The following is a 24,286-nucleotide window of genomic DNA, read 5'->3' on the forward strand; positions in this document are numbered from 1 at the left end:
ATGTGCTGCTAAAGCACATCGATACATTTAAAAAGTCAGAAAAGAACACACAACATCTATAGCACTATAGATCTCACTTGCCTCTCGGATGGTGTTAAATGTTTATGACTCAATAACAATGAAGAGATTAGGCAAAAATTATGTCTATGAGGCTGCTTTGCTGATTCAGTACCTGGATGCCACAACCAGTTTTGAGATCTAGGGAGCAATTACTTTTTCCACATGGAGCCGGGTTGCTTTTAAAAGTTTTTTTTTTCTCTCTCAAACACCTATTTTACAACTAGTAAGTGTAGTGTGTTATGCCAAAACATGGTAAATTACCCCCCCAAAAAACAACTAGATCACATTTTAACACAAATTCCCATTTCTGTTCCCAGATTCTAGCTTTATGATCATTTCTAAAATTTCTGTTCCTCTTAAAACATTTACTGTTGGTACAATCATTTCAGCTTTGCTTCATTTTAGTTTTGTTTGCCCTGAGTTCCTCAGTTCATACAGTTTGGGATCAGAGTCAGAGTCACAAACAGTGTAAGACCAAAAAAAAATGTAAGCGATTGTCATTACAGAAATGAAATGGCAAAACAAGTTCCTTCCAGGTCCATCATTTGCTATTGTGTGCTTTAAGAAATTAATAACAAATGCAGCAGTGATACCCTGACATTATCATTGAATAAAGTAAGATTTAAAGACCACACTGTGGATTGTCATTATTTAATAGTAAATTGCAGCAGACTTGAAATTATTTTTAACATTTTAACTGTCTTGGGCCAAACCTTTCTCTTTGCACAACTCAGAGAGAGTTTAACGTAAATTAGGTGTGACAGCATGTAATATATTAGAAGTGCACTCTCTTGTCATCCTTGTTAGATAAAGAACAGTCCTCTTTACAAAGACCCCTTTGCCATCTTTTTGTCTGCAGGAGAGTATAGTATGATGTGACCTTTAATGGCTGGCAAACCTGAGGAGTGCACAAGACTTATAAGAAATGGCAGATCTGCTGCTGACCTTTAAAAAAAACTCATATTGCATTAGGCCCTTTGATCACTTGGATTATCCACTGCTGTCTGGGACCTCCTTAGATCACTTGGAGCTGCTAGCCAATATTGAGGTGCTAATGAAAAAAAAAAAAGACAAAAAAATAAATAAATAACATACACACACACAAATATATATATATACGGTATATACAGTATATATAGGCTGCGCAGTTGGTAGCGCTATTGCCTTGCAGCAAGAAGGTCCTGGTTTCAATTCCCGGCCCGGGGTCTTTCTGCATGGAGTTTGCATGTTCTCCCTGTGCATGTGTGGGTTCTCTCCGGGTTCTCCGGCTTCCTCCCAAAAACATGACACACGCCCACACCCCTACACACCCACGCGAGTTGGAAGTGATCACTTACCCTATGGGATCTCACACGACCGTTGTGCTTGTGCTCTGCAAGTGCCAGAGCCAATAGTTTTTCCCCACATCGTTTTTTTTTGTCCTGCGGTGCCTCGCTGTCTCTCCCCCCCTTCTCCTCCCCCTTCTCGTTTTGCTCTTCTGCCAGTGCTAGAGCAGAGAGTTTTTTTCCCTCGGTCGGTCCACTGCCCTCATGTCAAGCGTGTGCTCCACACATCTGACCAATCACACATAACACTGAATATTATTTGATATTTGTATTGTGGCACCTTTTCTGTTATGAAGCTGCTTTGATATTTTTTCGTATTGTGGTGGGTGTTTGTATTTATGTTTAACTGTTTAATTTATTTTAAGTTATTTTTGTGGAAGTGGTGCTATTTTGTGATAATTTAATTGGTTATAATAAAAGGTTCATTTATAAAGCATTGTTATGCGGCATTTTTACTCATCATAAGTGCTTAACAATGTCAATAATGAAACAAAATATTATAAAATTAGGTTTAAGCTATTAATTAATTAATAATGTCAAAAATATATATGGGGAGCCGTTTGGGAGCCGAAAGAGCCGGCTCTCCACAGTAAGAAGAGCCATTAGAGCCGCATTTCGAAAAGGAGCCGAAAATCCCATCACTGGTTTGTGAGACGGCCACGCACGTGGCCACGTAGAATGGGCATCAGCCAATGAAAAGCGGCACCTCTGGTAAGGTCCATCTTCCCGAACTTCATACTCAAATGTACTGTAAAACACAAGTAGGATGAAAACCTGTTGATTAGAGGCGATTTTCCAAACAGCTGCTCATGCTGCATTCAGGTGTAGCTGGGACACAATAGTAACAGTAACTCCAAAGTTGTTTGAGCACGCTTTATTCTCATATTTTCATATATCTTATTTTAAAAATGTAAACTGTAAATTTGACTATTTACACCTGGTTATATTGTTGTATAACCTGTCTGTCAACCCAAATCTCCATAAGTTCCATGCTACCACTTTTTTAAGTTTCAGGACATAAAGAGAAATTAATTTTAGAAATTAATTCTCATTAAAAGCTGCTGACTGAAGTAAGAAATCTATCTATTTCTTGATTAAAGAACACTGAAAATATAAGAAACTTGACTTTAAAACTTGAATACAATTTACCTAACAATACAGAACTGTGATTTTTGTGTACCCTAACATTCATGGGTTGTATAGATTTAAATTCAACTAATGACACATTTCCAACATGGCATTTCTCTTCAAAATTACCAGGACAGATTAACAACCAGGAACTGTTAACAACATTGCGTTTTTCTTTATGGATAAAATTGGCCTGTTTCAAAGTGTTATACATACAGTAATGCTGTGAATCTGTGCATAATGACAAATAAACCACAAAAAGCTAAATAAATCCTGTCAAAACAGCTGACAAGATAATAGATCATGATGTAAAAAAAAAAAAGTTAAAGGTCAGTTTTTTGCGACATTTCTACATCACAAACCATTTATGTTACTAATTCATTTAGACATGAAATCTACTCACCCTTTTTTTAGCAGTAGAAAACATGTCAGCTTTGACACTTGGCTTGATTTACGAGGGGTAAAATATATTACGCAGATGTTAAATTAACGCCTGCACAATCTAAAACTTCACAGAACAGTCCGTGGTTTGACAGGTAAGGTCTTTTCAACAGGAGACATCAATGGAGGAAATATTTAATCTTTTTATTTTTGCTGCTGGTTCAGCATTCACATTTAATTTAATTTTGCTCATATTTTAACTGGAGAAATTTTGGCCTCTTATAGGCGTAGTTGTTGGATTTTATGTCTTAAAAAAGCAATTTTCTGTGACCAGCTTAATTATGCTTTGTTGACATTTTCTTGACAATTCTCTACATTTGAATCAAATCACAATAATTAATGACACACTGGGATTTTACATGACAAGCCAACACCTGATAAGTAAGATGGAGCTACTTTAAATGATTACTAGATTTTATAATAATACCCCAACATTCTTCAGTTTCCATTTATATACATATGTGTTTGAACTGTTTAAAAAAATATGAAGGAGCGATCTATAACCATCCTTTTTTGCTCAATCTCTCCATGTGGTTCAGAGTCCTCTGACCTCATTTATGCTCTGTTTTCTTCAGCTCGCCTTTCAGCGGGTCTTCGCACTGTGTTTAGTTAATATTTCTGCAATGATTTAAATATTTGTTTTGGATCATTATCCTTCGACAATGCTATGCATGCCAATAGATTCCCAGGACTTTTAGAAGAGCCACTGGCCCACATTTTCACAGATCCTCCACCCTAACTTAAAGGAAAACTGAAATCAAATCTCAAAATATTGATATTGCATTTAGTGAAACACTTGCACAAAATATTTAAGGGACACATTTCCCTCGCCTACAACTTCAATAACTTCTTTTTTATGTTTTTGTCAATAAATACAGAAACAGGTGGGCAGAAATATAGTCCTGGCTTCATGACATGAATTGTGCCTCAGGCAGCCACTAAAATATTGCTGAAGAGACAAAAATGAGGCTTCTGTCCAGTTGTTTGTTAGTGGAAATTGAAGACTTTTTCTAGTATATGAGAAAGTGCCAGAAAATTTATATGAGAAAATTATGTAGAATCACACCAATAAGAACAACTATACTCCACGTGAAGCTGTTTCTAAAACCTAAAACTAAAGTCCTATTGAGCTGCAGGACACAACTGTGAGGTTCTCCAACATGGGTCTGAAGCTAATTATTGGAATCCCTGGAGACACCGTCATTTTCGGACCAGGTGCTCCATCCTCCATCTCATCTGAACTTGATGCCAAAGCTATCACAACCAGCACAACCATGAGTCAGAGTCACTCAGGTGTTCATAAGTGTAGCCTTAAGGGACGCCGGATGGCTGAGACGACTCCTTTGATACGCTCCCCTCACTCTCATCCTTAATATCCAAATCACGGCTGTTCCATATGGTGGAGGTAATTGACTTGGTGATTTAGAGGCAACCTGACCATATCTATTCTCTGCATGTGTCTTGAAGATAAAACATTAAAGATTTTTCTCTTAATCTGTTCATGGACCACTTCGCTTTCATTGCGACCCAGCAATTCTGGTTCACCATTATGTAAAATTCAGCTATAATTAATCCATGTTACAAAATCCCCCATTTAAATTATAGCTGGAATAATGGCTTTTTGCAGGTGTGTAAATTTTATGGGCCCTGATATTACGTGTATTAAGTTAAAAATTACTTTTAGATGTTTGGGTTGTAATGTTGCTTGCTACAATGGAAAGCTGCGTTCACTGGTGAACATTTTAATATTCATCAAACATTTCAATGCAATATTGAAATTAAAAATAATAATTAACTTTTACCATTGGTGACTTCTTATTATGGATTAAGTCATAAAATTATGCAAGTTGAGCCTAATTCATTCCTGGATCATCTATAAAGTGAAGACCATAAGTCAATTTTACTTCTGTCACTTTTTGAACCAATCCATTCAGTCCATGGACCAAACACATGAGGACTTTTCATGGCTGTTTGGTACTGGGAGGTTTAATTGATGTTTTAGACTCTGAACTCTCTGGAAGAGTCTTTAAATCATATCAGTCAAGAATCTTTGATTAATCATTCCATCTTACAGATTGAATGATCAGTTATTTGGGGGATTACATTTTTCATGTAACAAAAGCTGCTTATCCAAATATTAAAACAAATGGTAAAGCATGCAAAGAATAATGACACCATAACATCCTAAACAAAGTTCCACAATAATAACTATTAGATAAATGGATGAAAATACAGAATAGAACTAAGCAACAAAATCTTTATCTATGACAAGAAAAAGCACTAGGAGCAGTACAGTGCTATGAAAAATATTCTTCTAGTTGTTTCTGTCACTGAAATGTTTTGGATCATAAAGTATTGTCAATAATGTCTTTGAATAACATATAATTACCTAGTCATATTTTTAATTTCCTGTCCTAGCACCATTACCTCCGGGCTTAGAATGTTTTCTGGAGGAATACATTTAGCATAATCGTAATTGTATTTATTTATTTATTGTTCATAGAGTTTCATGCATTTGTTGAAGCCAGAAGACACCATCTGTTAAAATGTCATCAGTCGCTTCTGTGTGTTGATCTTTTCCGATGCTGCTACTTATCATTTGAGTTCATAACCCAATTTTCCCTGTTTAGTACATAAGAACCCAGAAATCAACAGCATTACACAGCAGGATGTAAATTAACTACAACAGCTCTTCTGTACCACTTAAACCGCCAAGGAAAACCTGAACCTAGTCAGAATGTGGGACCGTCCAGCAGCCATGTGCCAGACAGAGAACAACTTTCTTGCTTTGGAGGCTTTGGTGTCAGGCTAAATGGTTTTTTACACAAGTTGCCAGTTTATCACTAGTTAATTGTGCCAAATAACCAGGAATGCTCACACTATATAGTTCATTTTCAATCACATAAAATTTTAGATATTAAATGTATGGATGCATGTAACACACTAGATATTTTTTTATCAAAGATGCAAATGATGTCTAATTTTAATCTTCCTTACTCAGCTCCGATAATGAATTATTTAACTTTTAGCACACAGAAAATCCAAAAATGAATATGAACTGGCAGCATTTGATAAGTAATAAAATGCTCCTTTTCGCCTGCACACAGTGACTCATGAAGGTTAATTAATTCATCTTTTTTGTGGAGAAAAGCTGCCATCTGTCCATTTGAATGAATATTTTGAACAGAAATGGTTAAAACACTACAGCAATTTACACTTTTTGACTTTTGAAGAGTGCCACTTATGTTCTTCATCAGATCTGAATTAAAAGGTAGCTTGTATAATTCTTCAATAAGATAAATGTGCTTTGTTTAATGGTTATAGTTGTTGACACAATTTGTACATTTTCTAAAATGAAATTGAAAAAAGAAAAAGTGCTGTTGTGAAAATGCTGACACTGATGATGTGAGACATATTTGGAGATTTTAGTTCTGTGAATATTATAAAAGATCCTTTAAAACGTCAGAGAGCCAAGTTTGAGGAATCAACGTTGTGTCTTTTTGGAAGAACAAAAAGACACAACGTACAGCCTGGACAGCCTGAGCTGAAGTCAGATTTCCTGTAACTAGTGTCATAGTGTGACCCAATCACTCTATGACACTATTTATCTAAACATGTAAATTCAATAAGTATCAACTCTTTCCCTGCTGCTGCTAACATATAACATTTATCTTTCCAATCACAATGTTGATACCTATAACAATTATCATTATGATTTTGTCACAGACCTAAACAAACACTTTTTAAAACTAATTTAGTAGCAGTTCCAAGAAAGTTTAGTTATTGCAGTAATAAAGTAACTGGCAGAGTGTTAATTAATTTTAAGCAGATTGTCTAATTAGTGAAGCTATCTGCTCTGTTAGAACTTGCAGTAAGCTGCTTTAGAGAAATGCTTTACACGAGAAAATATTTCCAAACAGCTGAATTTACCTTGTAGCAACAGTGAGCAGCAACAAGTGAGGGAAGAACAGTTCTGCATTACCCTATAATCCATACAGTATTTCATTCAAATAACTTTAAATTGTTGAAATGGTCTGAAATAAACTTGAATCTTTAATCATAAGTATTTAAAGCTTTAGCAACAGTAACCAGCCCAGGCCTGGATTCAGAAGGTGCTTAAGCAGCTGCCAATAAACGCAGAGATCTTGCAATCCAGTGAAATGTGGCAATGATTCTACAATTATCATTTTTGTTGTTCCCTCTCTGAAAAAATAAAAATGCAAAAATAAATAAATAAGCAGCCATGACTTGGGCTTGCTCCTAATGGAAAAATTCTGAACAGAAAAAAAGAGAAAAATCATTGTTGAAAATCCAGCACAGCTTCTCAACAGGGCAGAAACAGTTCCCTGACTTGTAGAGTAAAATGAACTCTCTCCATTATTTAAGGTAACTGCTGCCGCGCCAACTTAAAGTAGGTCAACTGATTTTTTTTTTGTGCAGTGCAAGCTTTGTTTACCCTGACAGACAGAATTCATGTGCTATAAAAATTCTGTCTCAAACCTGCCAGCATGTGAAGGTCAGTGAAATAATACTTGCAATGAAAATTAAAAAGAAATTGTGTTATTTTAAAGGTAAAGGGGGGTGGGACAGCTTACAAACATGAAAACTTGATATTGAGGAATAGTCTGTGTTAAAGCTTAAAAACAATTAACACAACAGTGCTTCCTGCGGTAAATATGGTTACATATTTGTTCAAACTGTAACAGTAAAACATAAGACAAATGATCTGTGAAAAAACTGAGCTCTTTCCCATCTGTGGAATTGCACTGATGCCCGTCAGAAACAATCAGAGCCAAGAGGAGGGTCTTAACACTCTCAATCATGCTTGTGTATTTGCTACCCAATGAACTAAAGGCAGAGTCATTTGTAGCCATGCAAACTAGCTTTAGCATTCACGGTAGGCTCCGGTGTGGGGAACGAGTTGTAACGTAGCAGAGAGAATGAGAAAGGGTGTGAGCATGCAAAATTTGCTCGCTCACGCACTAATTTTACTGATCAGTCAGATAGTCACAAGCTCCAGGTCACAGGTGCCAAACTCCAGTCCTGGAGAGCCACTGCCCTGCAACCTTTAGGTGTGCCTCTGCTGCACTACACCTGAATAGAATAATTAGGTCATCAGCAAGGCTCTGGAGAACTTGATCTACACAAGAAGGAGGTAATTAAGTCACTTCATTCCGGTGTTTTGTACCTGTGGCACATCTAAAAACTGCAGGACAGCGGCCCTTGAGGACTGGAGTTTGAAAACCCTGCTCTAGGTAGTGACCAAAAGAATAAGACCGCGAGTACAAGCAGCTGAAATGAGTTGGGATCAGGATGGATGGATGGTAGAAAGAAAAAATAGAGACAAACCTGAGCATATAATTAATGGATCTATGATTTAGGGTCACTAGGTACATTTATACACCGGATTAATGTAATCAAAAGAGCAACATATGAGGCCTCCTTTAGCAGGGTAATATGTAGAAGTTGTGACTCTTGACTTATTCAAACAAGAAAATAATGAATACCATTGACTGTAATAATAATGATGGGATGATTAGGCGTAATTATCTATTTCAAACATTATATCCTAATTCTTTTGTAAAAAAAACGGAACCATCTTATTAGTTGAGGTATGACATTAACAACAATCTATCAATATCCTTCAATATTTTAAATCTGTTCTTCTGCCTAACTGAGCAGAAGTTGTATAATTGTAGCCTCAAGAAGGAAATGTAATTAAACCATAAAGAAGTATGACACTTTAAATGAGTTTTCATAGTAGCAAGCTTTTTCAGCATGCTATGTTAGTGGATAAATTGAACCTCACAGGATGACCTTTAATGAAATGAGAAATTATTCTTCTCAGATGTTTCACAAATGTTTTGTGTGGAAAATGTTTTTATGTTTTGTCATAAAAAATATTTTCCTTTAATTTTAGAAAATGAGTTTTAATGTGAAATCTTTTCTTGTCCTTTGTATGCCACACAGAAGTTATATATGTAATTAACCTTTACTCTGTGCATGTCAGATTAATTACTTTTTACTGCTACTTTAAACTCTACTTGAGTCAATAATTTTAGTAAGCATTTAATATTTTCTAATTTTTGTCTTGTATTTACAAATGGGGGCCTGCACAGTGGCACAATTGGTAACACTGTTGCCTTGCAGCAAGAAGGTCCTGGGTTTGATTCCCGGCCCGCGGTCTTTCTGCACGGAGTTTGCATGTTCTCCCTGTGCATGCATGGGTTCTCTCTGGGTTCTCCAGCTTCCTCCCACAGTCCAAAAACATGACTGTTAGGTTAACTGGTCTCTCTAAATTCTCCCTAGGTGTGAGGGCGTGTGTGTGTGTGCATGGTTGTTTGTCCTGTCTGTCTTTGTGTTGCCCTGCGACAGACTGGCGACCTGTCCAGGGTGACCCCGCCTCTCGCCCGGAACGTTAGCTGGAGATAGACAGCAGCACCCCTCTCGACCCCACTAGGGACAAGGGTGTTAGAAAATGGACGGATGAATGGGTTTACAAAGGGGCCATACACACTGTGCCTGGTAAAAAAGCATTAATACCTCACAAACGTTTCTTCCTTATGAAGATCATTATTTATAGCATGGTTATATTTCTATTGTCTTAATCAGGGTAAAACAAACAAGCAGTCGGAAATTTAGCGCCCATTTAAAAAAGAAAAAAACACTTGTAATTTATAAGTGTTGCTTTTGTTTATAGCTAAAAACAGTCAACTAACACTTAGCAGACTTGTTAATGGGGGCATTCACCTTGAATTTTTTATTGTTTTTGTTACAGTGTAGACATGGTTCTCGTCCATGCAAATGTATTTAATAGCAGCTCTGTTCAGTTGTTGTGTTTCTGGTAATTTTGCATCATATTTTCTTTCGATGATCAACTACAACCCTTAAGATTTCTGACTATTTCTGCCCAAATCAGTCTAGGTCAACAGTTTGTTAATCTTTATTCAAGTCACATTCGCCATTAATTCCTTAACAATTCTGCAATGGAGCAATGGGTACAGGAGCGTTACTGACCTTTTTAAATTCATCTTGAACAGCAGAACATTAGTTTTTAAGCTCCTTCATTGGGGTTGTGGTTTTCTTGGGATTTTGTTGCCACTACTAGCGCTAAGGGCTTAACAGTATCCTCTGTTTTTTTTCTTTTCTTTTTGTTTAAAGCCAAAAAGTTGGAGGAAGAAGTGCAAAGTTTTGTCCCAACTCAGGGAGATAAAAATATCTCTGTTTGTATTGTGACACAAGAGAGTATCTTAAAATTGTATTTTTGCTTAAATTGTATGAAAATATTGGTGTTTTACTTTTAGAACCCTAATTTACAATGATATTAAATCACACACAAGAGGCCTTGAGCTACTGAGTGGGTGACCTCTTCAGGTCACAGGTGTTGCATTGAGTTTTATTTTGTGGGTTCAGATGAAAAGGTTCCTAAACATATATGGAAGTCAAACTTCTGACATTTGCTTTGAAAATCTGACCTGTAAATCATGCACTATCTTTGTTTTAGGTTAAACTTGAGGTTTCTGGCTGTGACAAAAACTGTGGAAAAGTTAAAAAAAAAGTCTAAATACTTTTGGAAGGCACTGTAATTGACTTTGTTTCATTAAAGGGTTGTTTAAATTTCTAAAAGCAAGACCACTCTTTACAATTTTGAAAAGATCTTTAAAACTAAGAAAATACCATAAAATAAAGCAAACATAGTTCATCCAGTTGGTCATTAAAATGTCTTTTATTCTATGGGTCAAAGGTTGGAAGAAAATATTAAATCTTTAAATCTGAGTCCAGCCATAATTCAGTGTTACGGACAGTGTCAAAAATCGGGAGAAAAAGACAGTCTCATGGAGTCAGACTTGTTATGTGTTGCTGATGCTTACCCGCCACCTGTGAGATTCTGCCAAACACGGTAAAATAAAGCTGCCAGTAAGCTGCTAATATATGTCCCTCCTGCTCACACATCCTTCTGTGAGGATATAACCCCCAGTGGATAGTGAGCGATCCAGCCAGGAGGAAATCTCTGCCTGGACTGTTAATGACACTGCTCAGATCAAACCCCCAGGAATCCAAGTCTTTCTCCACTTGATTCATTCTGTGTTCCTGTCCTTCTTTCTTACTTTTCCCCATGCTCTCGCCTAAATCTTGATTTATCTGCAACAACTTTGTTCCAGTGTCCAGCTGACCTGTGCTGTCCTTTTTGCTGTTTTCAGTTACTTACAATTACATTGGGACTGTCTCCAAGCAAATCAAATTGGACCAGCTTGTCTCTTTGACTATGTGCAGCACTGACCGATCAATGGACATCACAGCTAATAGCCTGTCTTGTTTTTGTTGAGTTGTGGAATGTTTGTTCCTGACGGACACACACTTCGGCTGCTTCCCTGTCCGTAGGATCGAGGTTTTGCTCCATCTGGGGACGGTTTGTCGATCCTGGCATGTTCAAAGTGGTCAGAGTCCCACGTCCCAAAAAAATCTATAGATTTCTTCCTACTAATCCAGCCTCCACCCTTCTTCCACTGTTACCGCCGTGCGAGACTCTTCAAACTTTTACTGTATCACGAGGAAGGGGTCGATAAATCCAATAATCATTGGTCTCTGAAGGGCAGCAAGTTACAACTTGGTGGAACTCAGGAGTCAATACTGGACATGCATCTGTTTGCTAGGTCATTGCAGATAAAAGCACCATGTTTTGGCTTTTTTCCCCACTGAAATGTTTCCACCATCATTATTATACCACTGGAAAAGCTAAATTATCTATAAAGTTAATGTTATTAAAAATAGGCAATATATTTTGTGCTGTTAATGTTACGAAAAAAGACAAAAAGAAACAAAAAGAGTGGTGATTTACACACTGCAATCCTAATTATTAATGAGTGAAAAAATGTAAAAGTTGCCAATTTTGGGTACAAAATATCTGCACTTATTTCATAAGTCATCAATTAAAGCATTTTATTTTTGTTTACCTACAGAATGTCTTTATCTACTCTTTCTCAAATGTGGCCCTGTATGCACTCAGGGAAACGTCAACGTAAAAATATTTTCACTTTGTTTAGGAAATGCAACATTATAACAACTTTTTTAAACAAAGGAGATTGCTATTTTTGCTTTACTTTCTTCCATTTTATTTTTATTTAAGAATAATTGTTTACAATACTTAAACTACATTTGGTATAAATTTAGTTTTTACTTTTTGGAAGTCAATTTCTTTTGACTTATTTACAAATAATCCATTTTATTTAGTGAATAAAATGAATTATTTTTAAGTTCATGTAGAAATAAGTATATTTTCAGTTATGTATGTGTTCTATAGCTGGTTCAAATCCTGGCTAAATGTATAATCCTTGTTTATTAAATACATATCTTGAAAATATCAGAAAGTATGCAACTTTACAAAAACATTTTTAACTTAACTACATTCTTAACACGAATCACACTTTACTATACCCTAGAGTTATGTAAAATTAATTATAACACCATTGTTTCAAAGTCTGGAAATTGTCTAGATTTTTGTTTCACCATGAGATGATTGAACAAAAATAAGAAATGAGTAAAGCTTTAGTTTTGGTTATACAGAGCTTAGGAAGACCAACATTAATTGTTGCTTTTCTCCCATAAACGGTTAGTGTTGTAATGTTTATACACACATACTGAAAACATGTGGGTAAATGTTGATGGTGAGGGTTTCAGTGTGTTGTATATTTCTTTGATTGTTAACCCAGAGAGGGTTCAGATTAGCACCAGAGGCCTGCAGTCATGGTTGCTCTGACAGCTCCTCTGGGAAAAGGAAAGCTTTATTTTATCCTGCCGTTAAGGCTGCAGTAGTGCTGCTAGGAGGGAAAGTCTAAAGCAAACAAAGCTGCAATGAGTGATTGGTTTTTTTTGTTTTTTTTCAGATAACAAATAGTTTTGTTTAGTTTTTTTTTTTTTTTTTAATCAAAGCTTTGATGCTGTGGAAATAGTTTTTGCAGTGGCAAAGAAACACTCCTCTTTCTATTATATTAGAGGAAAAATCTGAACCATTTATGATGCCATAAAAAAGTGAAGGTCGGTTGTTGTGATGAGACTCTGCCTCTTCTTTCCTGATGTGCTGCTAGTTGCAGAATGATGAAACCCAGTTAAATCACATGCAGGTTGCTGATAATCAAACAGTGACAGCTGGTAGAAATGCTGCAAACATTAATTTCATCTTTTCACTACTTAGAGTTCTGCAACAAAACTGAAGACTCCCTCTCATTAGCCCCAGTTTGAATCTTTTTCCATGCATCGCTGCTGTCAGTCGCAGTAGAAGATCATATTGTTTTTGGTTTTCTCAAGAAAACCCTAAATGTCTGTGTGACTGAAGCAAGATAACTGCTCTTACAGTTGGTGTTGAGATTTTGGGAACCTTTACAGAGTTTCAGAGATTCACTCCACAGTTTTACCAGCTTGCTGTTTGAAAAAACTTGTACACCTCAATACAGAACAGATGGTGGGAAGCAGGTGATCCTCCAGGTTTAATTCGCTTCCTGTTTAAAAATAGCTCAATTTCTGTCCCTGCTATGCATTTGGATAAAATAAATAACCCAGCAGCTTTTAGAGTGCAGTAAATGAAGTGTAATTTAGTATTTACCCTCAGAATCTCTGGCTATTGCTCTTGACAGGAAGAATAATTTGCCATTAGATCATTTTAAAAGAAGCAACGTACAGCGTCCTGTCACCAAGGATCTGCACAGCTCATCCACTTTCTTGTTTAGAGCTCTGTAATGTAAAGGGCCAGATTTAAATTGCCCTCTGAGCCTCAGAGCGATGACAACAACACAAGACCTCCATGTCCTTATTAGAATGAAGTAAGGATCACTAATGCATCAGATTAAGAGAACCAGTGAAGCCTGCAAACGTTGAAGGATTTAGGAAGCACACTGAACCCCGCTCAGCAAACAAAAAGCAGCAAAGCAACATTATCCACATCAGCTTTTCCTCAAGGATTTTCTGAGGAAACTCTTTGATCCCTTTATTGGACTTTTACATCTGAGCAACTTCAAACCCCCCCAAAAAAGGCAGCTATCTGTGATGTTTGGGATATGAAAAGCAGCATGGCTCATACAGCTTACCTTGCTGCTATCTTTTCAACAATAAAACATTACTCACGCTAAAAGCAGCTTAGAGAAATTAAATCACCATGTGTCCTGACAGCTCAATAGATTTGTGTCTCCACACGGATACACAGGACGACACAATTAATCCCCACTGGTGTTCGGATTGCACCGAAGAAGTCTAAATCACAATAATTACTATCATATATGAGATTTGTTCAATGTTTTAATGGAAAAAGAAGAAAATGGCCAAGTAATCAAGCACTGGTCTTTATGCATCATTATGTTTAAATAATTTGGCTTGTGATGAGCCGTTCTGCTTGTGTTGCTGGGATTTTTTAGCTCCGCTCCCTTAGAGACAGTTTCAGTGTCAATGTTGTAGTCATTCTGGCTACAAGCATCCAGTCGCTGCGGTGGATTTACTGGCAACATGCTCCCCTCCCTGCCTGGCCAGCTCTTTAATTACCCTGGCCTATTGATCCTGCAGGGACACGGCCACTCTGGAGCTGGAGCTGAAGCTGGGCGTGCACCGGTTAATGACTGATTATTCCTTCACGGGCCCTTTGGGAACCAGCAGGCAGTGTGGGGCCCCGAAGGAACCTGAGAGTGCTGGGTCTTATTCTGCAGAAATGTTTACGCTTTCCACCAGCATCCAACAGCTCAAAATAGCCAGATTTAATAGTAGTTTCAACTAATTTTATCACCCTGCAAAATGACCATGATCTTCATTGTATTTAATTGGGATTTTATGTGACAGACCAACCAAAAATAGAACTTTTGTGAAGTGTTGAAAGTAGCCAAGAGGCACATGATAAGCCGCTGGGGTCTACTGCTCAGGTGGAAGAATTGGTAAAAGAAAATCATAATAAGCACAGTTTCAAACCATAGAAAGGAAACAGTAAACATGTAGAAGAAGCTGTTGTGGTCAGATAATGTTGCATTTTTGACGTACATGTAAAATGAGGAAAACAGCGAATCTGAAAACATCATCCCCACCATGAAACACGGCAGCAACAGCATCATGCTTTGCTGAAAATCTTCTTTAGGAAAATAGAACTGGTCAGAGTTAATGGAAATATGGAGGACAATCATGAAAGAACACCGACAGGAGATTTATCAGCAGGGCTGAGGTTCAAACTCAACCCTGAGCATCCAACCAGAGCTGCAGTGGTTCAAATCAAAACATATTTACGCATTTGATTGGCCCAAAAATCCTAATCAAAATCTGTAGCAGGAGCTGAAAATGTTAGTCCATAAGATATTCTCCATTTCATCTAACCAAACCTGAGCTGTTTTTCAAAGAAAAATCTGTAAAAACAAACATTGAGAAACACTCCAAAATATTTACAGCAAAATGGGATTAGCAAAGTTTTGAGGACTGAATAAAAATGCTCAAACACATAATTTGTAACTCCTACTATTAAAATATGTAAAAAGAAATATTAAAAAACGCATCACAACTCTAGACTTCTTTGTGTTGGTCTATAACACAAAATTCCAATTAAAATACATGAAGTTAGAAGCTGTAACCAGAAAATATTTGGCACCATTCAAGGGTGCAAATGCTATTGCAAAGTGCTTTAAAACAGTTATTTGATTGGGGAGTCTAATAATTATCCTCTGATGCATACGAAATATTATCTGTTTTAACCATTCAAGAACAAAAGGTGATTTATTCACCTTCAAACCTGTAACATCACACAATCCTTGTCAATGTAACAGTTTGTCTAGAAAAATGCCTTAAAAGGCAACTTAAAGTTTAAAAATCTGAGGACATTTGTTTTTTTTTAATTAAATACCAGTGAAGGAATAATTGCTCCACTATAGCCTATAGTCGAACCTCGGTAGACTCACTCGCAAATTCCTGTCGCATTTCTCCTTTGGGGAAAACAGGTGAGAGAAAAACACATTGAAACTAATGATAACAGGCAGGCATGTGAAAAGAAGGAGAGGATGTGAGATGGTGAGGTGTGGATATAACAGTATAGACTCCAGTGAGGCCACAAAGTTAATTCTTTCCTCTTATAATCATCTCACTTTGTGTTAGCGCTCTGACACCTCAGACTCTTTTCTCTCCTCTTTGTGGCACAGCGTTGCATAAACTCATTCTAGAAGCAGAGGACTAATCACCTGCAGCAATTTTAATGCTCAGTGGTTTTAAAGCTCTTCATGTCAAGTTCTTGACATAACTGTTTCTATTGCTCTTGATGAGTCACATTAGTCCGATACGTAAAAGAGTTGGAGTGTTACACTGAATGGACTAGCCGTGCTTTATTGAAAAAAAAGATGGATGGTTAAAGCTACTTATGCTTCTAGAGGAAACCAGTTAAGAGCTTTTACAGATGAAATAAAATGCTTTGCTTTGCTCTTATGCTTCTTTTCTGTATTATGTGTTCTGATTGACAAATTAATCCCCTTTTTATTCATGAAAGACAAAACAACAATAACTGTAATCCTCCACCATCATTCACATTCACTAAACTTTTTCAAGGCTGCATCTTTGAACAGAAAATTAATGTAATTATGATGCATGAAGTCTAACTTATCATATTATAAACCTAAGGATTCCTTAAATTCTGCCATGTGCAGAAATAAAGACATGGAGAAATTTGTTTGCACTTGAATCATAATTGTTTTACTCCAGCAAAGCAAAGCGTGGCATCATGGGACTACCAAGTCTCCATAGCAATCATTAGAAGCTATCTGCTGTGTATCTCAGCCAGTTATTTGGGAGCCATGAGTGAAAAGAAGAGAACTGTAAACTTCTGTGAGGATAAATGGGTCAGAATTTCAGTAAACTGAAACTAAAACTTTTGACCCAGGTCAAAGGCATTTCTACCGAATACTGGAAAAATAAAATAAATTCTTTACCTTGAAGACTTTAATAAATAAACTCTCATATATTCTATCGGTCATTATTGTGGCATTTAGCAAATAGAAATATTTTTGCCAATTTTAACTGACTTAAAGCAAGGCGTTTGGACTGATTTAACTTGAGACAGTAAAAAAAAAAAGTGAACGTGTCTTTTTATTCTTTGTATGTAAACTTCTGGTTTTCAACTGTCCAAGAATGTCTTTATGATGACATCTTTTCACTTTTAAACCAGTTTTCATGTTCAGACAAGTGAATTTTAACGACCTTTTTGTCTTTAAAATCCACCTGCTGTCCATTTTTCTTCGTGCCGTCTGAAAAAAATCTTTGAGTCATTTCATGTGATCCTGTTAAAATGTCTTATTAAAAATCTCATATCCCTGAAATGCATGCTTTGTTCTCATTAGTGTTCCAAGATGTTGAGGGTTTTTTTTTGCCAAGGATTTAACATCATCAAATGAAGATACTTTCCTATCCTCCGTTTTATTTCTGCCTTAAGTCTGTGATGTTTCTTCAAGCTAACAGAGATTTGAATTCCCACTTCAGGCATTAGCTGTGCTTTAAATTCCTCAGTCAGCTCTTCTTGCATATAAAGCACTCTCACATGGGTATAGTTTCTAATCACAACAGATGTTAAAAAGGCTCAGTACCAGCAGCAAAAAAAGGAAACTGGGCAGCACTGTGCAGTCAAGAAAAAAACTCTTCCAGAAAAAAAAAGAAATTTGAAAGCCAGTCTTAAGAATATGCAGGGAAAATAGGACATAAATGGAGCTACTAGAACAAGCTGTCACTATTGAAGCATTATTCTGGAAATATATTGCTGTTTGATTTATGCCTAATGGCATGCCTGAAGGATTACTTCTTGCTGTGTGAAGATACTGATGCTTTTACAAATCACACACCACTGACTTACTCTGCAAGACTTTAATGCGTTTTTATATGCAGCTACAGAACGGCAGCACATGTGTGTCTGAACATCGGCATCTCTTTTAATGATTTGTAGCCCTAACTCTGATCAATAACACCCAATTTTCTGTGAAAAAGGAGTCGACCACAATCTGAGAGAACATAAACAGCATTTGACCTTCTGTAGGAGCTAAGATTAATGTGATTTTTGGGCTCTAGGTTTTATTTTACTTTTTATCTTGTCTCAGTTCTTCAAGTTTAAATCTGCTGTAGGCTTGAGTAAACAGGAGTGCATAAAAGTAACTATACAATAAAATAAAAGCTTTGTAAAGTTTACTTCACTATAGTTTGTCATTTACTAGACTAAATCCACAATAAATTCACACTTGTTCACCCAATTCCATTCAGAGAGCTTGTTGGTTGACTAATCCATCATAACAACAACTCTTATGACTCAATTAAAGGCCATTGATCAGACCACAATGAGTGACTGTGAACATCTCACCAGAACTGTGTCTTTGGAGGAGTCCAGCTAATGCTTTCAAACCTAAAGACACGACAGGTGTCATGGTATGGGTTGGCTACATCTTTCATAAAATACTTCTGAAACAGTTCATGCTTAAATTTATTTAGTCATAAGTCAGATGAGATTTTAATTTGCCATCTGAGTTGTATTGAAAATATACATTATTGGTAGCATATGTAAATATTTTAACCTATATCTAACTCTTGATGCTATCTGAATTAAAGAAAATCCTCTATAATGTTAATTTCATTCCCATGATTAGTGTATGTAAACTTCTTACAGGAGCCCACATGCTTTACATGTTTTTGAATCTGTAAAGCACTTTGAATTGCATTGCATAGGAATTCTGTTACATTTAGGGTCATTTAGGTTAAATATTCTGTTTCATACGTTATATGAACAGAGGAGTGTGATGCAAATCATGCATGCAAATTGTGGACATTAATGTTCATCTGCAGTGGTTATTTCCCTAAAAAGTCATCTGTCGAAACAACATATTCGAGATTTGTTGCAAAAAATAAATCCAAGCCATCTTTTCAGATGTAATAATATGCTAATTTTCCTCATCCACATCTACAGATGCAGTCTCCTCAGTTTGTGAAAAACTACTTCCACTCTACTCATTTTGCAAGGTCCAAAGAGCAGAAGCTCACAAGTCTCACACTTGGTGAATGAGTTCAGAGATTGTGTTATGTCACTGTCAGTTTTGTTCAACTCTTTGGTTGCTCATCTACAGATTAGAAATCCTCCAGCTCATATTTGAGAGACTCACTGCCTAAATGGAGAAATTCCTAACAAGAATAGCAATAATGAAGAGAAAACAATTTTTTCTACCCATAAACCTAAAGACAGTTGAACTGTGTTCTTTCTGCAAAGTTGATAAAATATTTAAATATTTAAAACCAACTTATCGCTGGTAAGTTGAATTGGTATATTCAGATAAGAACTGACACTTAAACTAGATTTTGTGCTAATGTAGCAAACGCTTCCTAAATAATTTGATCAAGAATAAGACGTAGCTCAACACAGCTCTCACTACAAAATAGTTTCTGTAGTGCATGAAACCAAAGAGTTTCAACAGTTAATAAGTTCAGAATTTTTATAGTTATAATTTTCAGCCATTGTTTACATTTGGATTTACTGTGTGAAGGTAGTATAAGTTAAAATCAGATTAGTGTGAAGACATTTCCTGATCTATTTACCTGCAGGTAAATCATGGTTTCTCTATTACCTTCACAGTATTGTAAAGGTAATACAGAATAATGTTTTCACATTACCGTTGTAAGCTTTAACACTGGAAGACATTTTTTTGAAAAAGTCAAACAATTTTGCAGTATGAGAACTGCTGTTAATGTATAATGCTGCAACAAAATGTGCCTCAACATGCAGCAATTACCAAGTAATAATACTTAAACTCATTATAAAATATTTTATTTACGTGGACATGATGGATTAATAAACTAATAACACCTAGCCTACTTTCTCATGTATTTATCTCATGTATTTAATCTTATCCATTGGGGTCTCAGATAGGATGAAATTCACTTTAGAGCATTGATGTTTGATAAAAAAAACAAAAAAAACATTAGACCAGATGGTGACTGTATGGAGAGGACATGTTCACTGCACAGCAGGTTACCATAAACAAGAGCACTGATCCCAGTTTACATGCACTAGTCAGAGTGGCTTACATCAAAAGCGATGCTCCTACTTTAAAAATGTGACTGGACTTGATATTGCACAAAAAGCACGCCGGTTACGTAGACTACCATCCTTTGCAAATCCCCCTCCACCTCCTCAACAGCTGTACACTCCTGGAGATATAACAGTCTGCACAATTTTAATGGTGACTTCAAAATCTAAATGGATTTTTAAATATAACTACAGTAACTGTGCTTTTCCTATTTTGTTGCTCCTCTGTTATGTGTGTCTCAAAAGTAAAAGTAAAGCAGACGCAGCAGCCTGGTAGGACAGGAACATTTTGCAAACACATGCATATGATGAATGTTCCAAGACATATCATCCATCTCAGCCTTCTACAGCTGTTTGCCGTATTACCCGAAAAACAAGCCCTATAAGATGGAGCATTCTGTAGAGGAAATACATCTGAGTCATACACCAAAAGAAATTAATAAAATTAATTAAGAACCCTTAATGATTAAAGTGAGGACATCCAGTGTTTTTAGTCAGACATTATGAGGAAAATGTTATTTTCATTCATTAACAGTTTGTCACCAGTGGATTGTGTAGCAATGTGAATTATTTGATAAGACATAGTTTGCTGTGCTGTTAATTGTTGATTACAAGATATTGCTGCTCTGTTAATACAGTTTGTTTTTTTGCCTGTTTTTGTGAATGAGTAATTAACATGAGTGATTCCTCATTATTGTTAGTCGCAAACAACAGAGATTAAATAAATGGTTCTCTAATCTTTCTTTTCTTCTCTGTCTGCTGTTTTTGCTTCCTCTCTTCATGCTCACCCATTTTCTTCATTTTTTTGCCAACCCCACATAAAATATTCATCAAAACAATTTATCTGCTGTCAGTTCAGCTAACTAATTTCAGTGTTTATTCTCTCAACTCCCTAAATATGGTAAGTGCTTCATTTAGAAGTGAGAGTATAGGGACTAAAACATTTGCTGAACTGAAAATTTGCAGGCAAACTTGTCAAGACATGCTAGACTGCATGAGTTGTGAAAACTATTTCTCAGCCCTCCCATTCCCCACCAAAGCACTGTTTTATCCTTACATCTTTAGTCATTTCACTTGTGTATATGTAGAAACCCTGAGCATAAGATTTTATGTGTAAATGTCGAAAAAATAAATCTAAATGCAGTGTTAAGTTTTTTTTTTCTTTACATTAACACAATATATCAGATTTTGCTTTAGGAGTTTTAGTCACAGAGCAGCGAACAATAGACATAGCTAAAAGTGTGTGCACAGTTGTTGGTCCTGTGTGTCTCTGTGTTGTCACAAAATAAAACTTTACTTAGGTGGTAATACTGAATCAGGCCGTTTGGTATCAGATTTTCTGTATTGGAGTGCCTGACAGAACTTTACATTTTCTGACATTCATGGCAAAAATGGTTTATCAAATGGTGTATAACTTTTGATTATACACCATTAACTGGATTAACTTTACATGTTGCTTCAAGCCTAATTATCAATGAGTCCTTGTGACGGAGTTCTATTATGATTTAGTCAAACACAATGACTGGTCCAAGTCGGAGATCGTTTTAGAGGATTTATTAAGCGCTCACAAAGATGGCAGGTGCAGACCACACACAAAGGACATCCAGAGCAGGTTAGAAATCAAATAATCATCAGTACCTTTACTTGCAACAGTCTATCACCTCCAGCATGACTTCTTCAGGAGTCTAACCACAGACTGACCTCCTGTGGAGCAGAGCCCTGCTTTTAAAGCCACAGGCTCCGCCCACAGACAATCCAAACAAGCAAAAATACTAAGTAATTACTTCTAACTCAAATCAACTCTTAAAGTATACAAAATAATAATAATAATAATAATAATAATAAAAAATAAATAAATAAAATAAACTTGTAAACAAAATATACAATACTCAATTTAATAGACAACACCCAGTGCGCTCTGATGACATCACCACCTCATGTGACTCCCTCCCAGCACGCCACAATCCGGAAACACCCTACTTGAAAACAGAACCGGGAAAACGTTTAATGCTGAAAATAGGTTAGAATGAACGTTTAGCAGGAACACCGCGTGTGCACCCACGACGAACCGCCCCAGTCCAAGCTGCAACAAAAGTAAGTTAGTGATTGTGTATGTGTTTGTCGGCGTGTGTGCGCGCATGCTGACACGGACTCTAAGTCCCAGCTCGTGACGGCTCCTCCGTCACAGTCCTATAAAAACAAGTTGAGGAAATGCAAGTTGTTGGAACTATCAAGATTTGTTATAATCGCTCTCTTAATAGCATGTTGGAGCAGCAATTTGTTACAATACTGCAGAAAATAAAGTTTGGGCAAAACATCCACCACTATCCAGTCCAGAAAAGTAAATACTGCAGCCTTCTGTGAGTGAGTTAGATGGGACAAAATCACAACATGCAGAAAAATGCTAATGTAGACCATGAAACTGGTGAAATGTAATGACTTATTTTACCGCACAGAGCGGGGTGAGATTTCAAGCATATCTACCTTATTCCTAGTGGTGCCGCTGTGTTAAATTGATTGTGTTAATAAGTTTGGGTAAAACACCAGCAGCAGCAGTAAAGAGTTTTGTTTTGGTAACTAAATTCATGTTGAAAGTTGTATTTTCAGCTAACTGGTTTGGGGCCCAGCTAAATTATATACATATATATTTTATCTGTTTTGATTATCACACATGCTGTGAAGCTTGGACTTGTCCAGACATGAAACAAATAACACAAGCACCTCAGTGTTATAACAGATTACTACTGTTTCTGGTGCGTGCACTGAATTAAATCTGCTTCAGAGTGGATGTGTGTCCTTGTGTTATTATGTTTCAGTGCTTAGTTTATAGAAGGTCTCTGTGTCTTCAAAACATATCTTACTCTATGAAGGCTATTTTTGATTTAACTGCATTATTTGGAGGGTTATTTAGGAGAGATATAGCTATTTCATTTTTCTTCTCGTTGGATAGAAGCCAATCTTAATTGGATTTGTGTTAACCTATACTCTGAGGTGAACTCACCTTGCTCCTCTGGTTAGGTTGGAAATATGTACCATCATTCATTTTCTACTCAAAAGTTACTGGATTTATAAAGAACCAATACTTGCATCACCACATAAATATTTTTTTATCTTGTAATTGATTTTTTGAAGCTTTCGGTGCCTCTTCTGACTGCACGTTTGCAGAGACCATTGGACTTTTGGTCATATTGTTGCCTCTTATCCAACACTCACCTCGGTCATTGAAGAGGACTTTAATTTGACAATATACTTCCACCAAGCTACATTTTTGAATGTTCTGTTTGACTTAGTGTAATTATCTTATTGTTTTAATTTTTAGAATTTCCTGCTCTGTGCTCTCTATTCCTGTCCTTCAGTGAGTCACACTGCCCTTTGGTAAAAGCAATGGACAGTAGGTGCAGATGGACAACGGTTTAACAGTGCTGTTTGTCTGCAGCCTGAGGATTGATGTACAGCTTGACACTGTGTGCAGATGACCTTACTGAGACTAAGTGGAAAGGCGTGGGACACCATATACGTCAGTGTTCAGTGACAGCTGTCAGCCCATTGTGGTGTCACCGGAGGTTTACCGTCAAGCAGAAATAATGAAGAAATACAGCATTACTCACTTCACTGTTTTGCTGAACTTAGTTTTTCTATAAATTGTTGTACTCACTGTTTTTCCTCGTCAGATTTAATACAAAGACAACAGCAGATTTGTTTTTCATCCGATAAAAAAAGAGATCATTTCAGCAATTAAAGACTAAGATTGTAGTCCACATCTGGTATATTTTTAATAAATGAAATTGCTCGACTTTCTGTACTTGTGATTTGCTCTGGAATTTATAAGCTCCAACCTTTTCTTCTGGCTTAAAATTTGCATTTTTATGATTTACCTGTGTAACATAGAGTCTCTTCACCAGAATCAAGAAATCTTAAAGAATTGAGTTGGAAATCAAAATTTATCACGACCGCTTTTGCACCAGGCTTCAAAAACTTCAACAAAGTCTTCATGACCTGTGTTTAATGTGGTAGGTTGAGGTGTAAAATTTTAAAATGAGTAATTTTCATCCTCAAATCTCATGACATTTTAGCAGAGCTGAAGCAAGCAGCTTTCTTCCAGATAAAATTACAGTCTGCAGCATTTCCTTTCCCTTAATTTTTCAAATTGCATATACAACTAATTGCATATGAAATAACAGCAAACTGCTCTCCAGTAGCAGTCAGTCTTGTTCCAATTTAAAGACTCTTCTCTTGTTGGAGAGCATATGTGAACATCAATTTTCCATTTTTG

At 36.5% G+C, this 24,286-nt stretch overlaps 1 long non-coding RNA gene across 1 annotated transcript; it reads left to right on the forward strand.

Moving 5' to 3' along the window:
* The first annotated feature begins 1,204 nt into the window (after window positions 1-1,204).
* On the forward strand, window positions 1,205-15,082 carry LOC116713571 (uncharacterized). Its single transcript, XR_004337894.1, has 3 exons — window positions 1,205-2,029; window positions 6,784-6,786; window positions 15,072-15,082. It is a non-coding gene; the product is annotated as an uncharacterized LOC116713571 (long non-coding RNA).
* Window positions 15,083-24,286: the final 9,204 nt, after the last annotated feature.

This window comes from Xiphophorus hellerii, chromosome 22, assembly GCF_003331165.1.
Source record: "Xiphophorus hellerii strain 12219 chromosome 22, Xiphophorus_hellerii-4.1, whole genome shotgun sequence".
In the NCBI taxonomy this organism is placed as follows: Eukaryota; Metazoa; Chordata; class Actinopteri; order Cyprinodontiformes; family Poeciliidae; genus Xiphophorus; species Xiphophorus hellerii.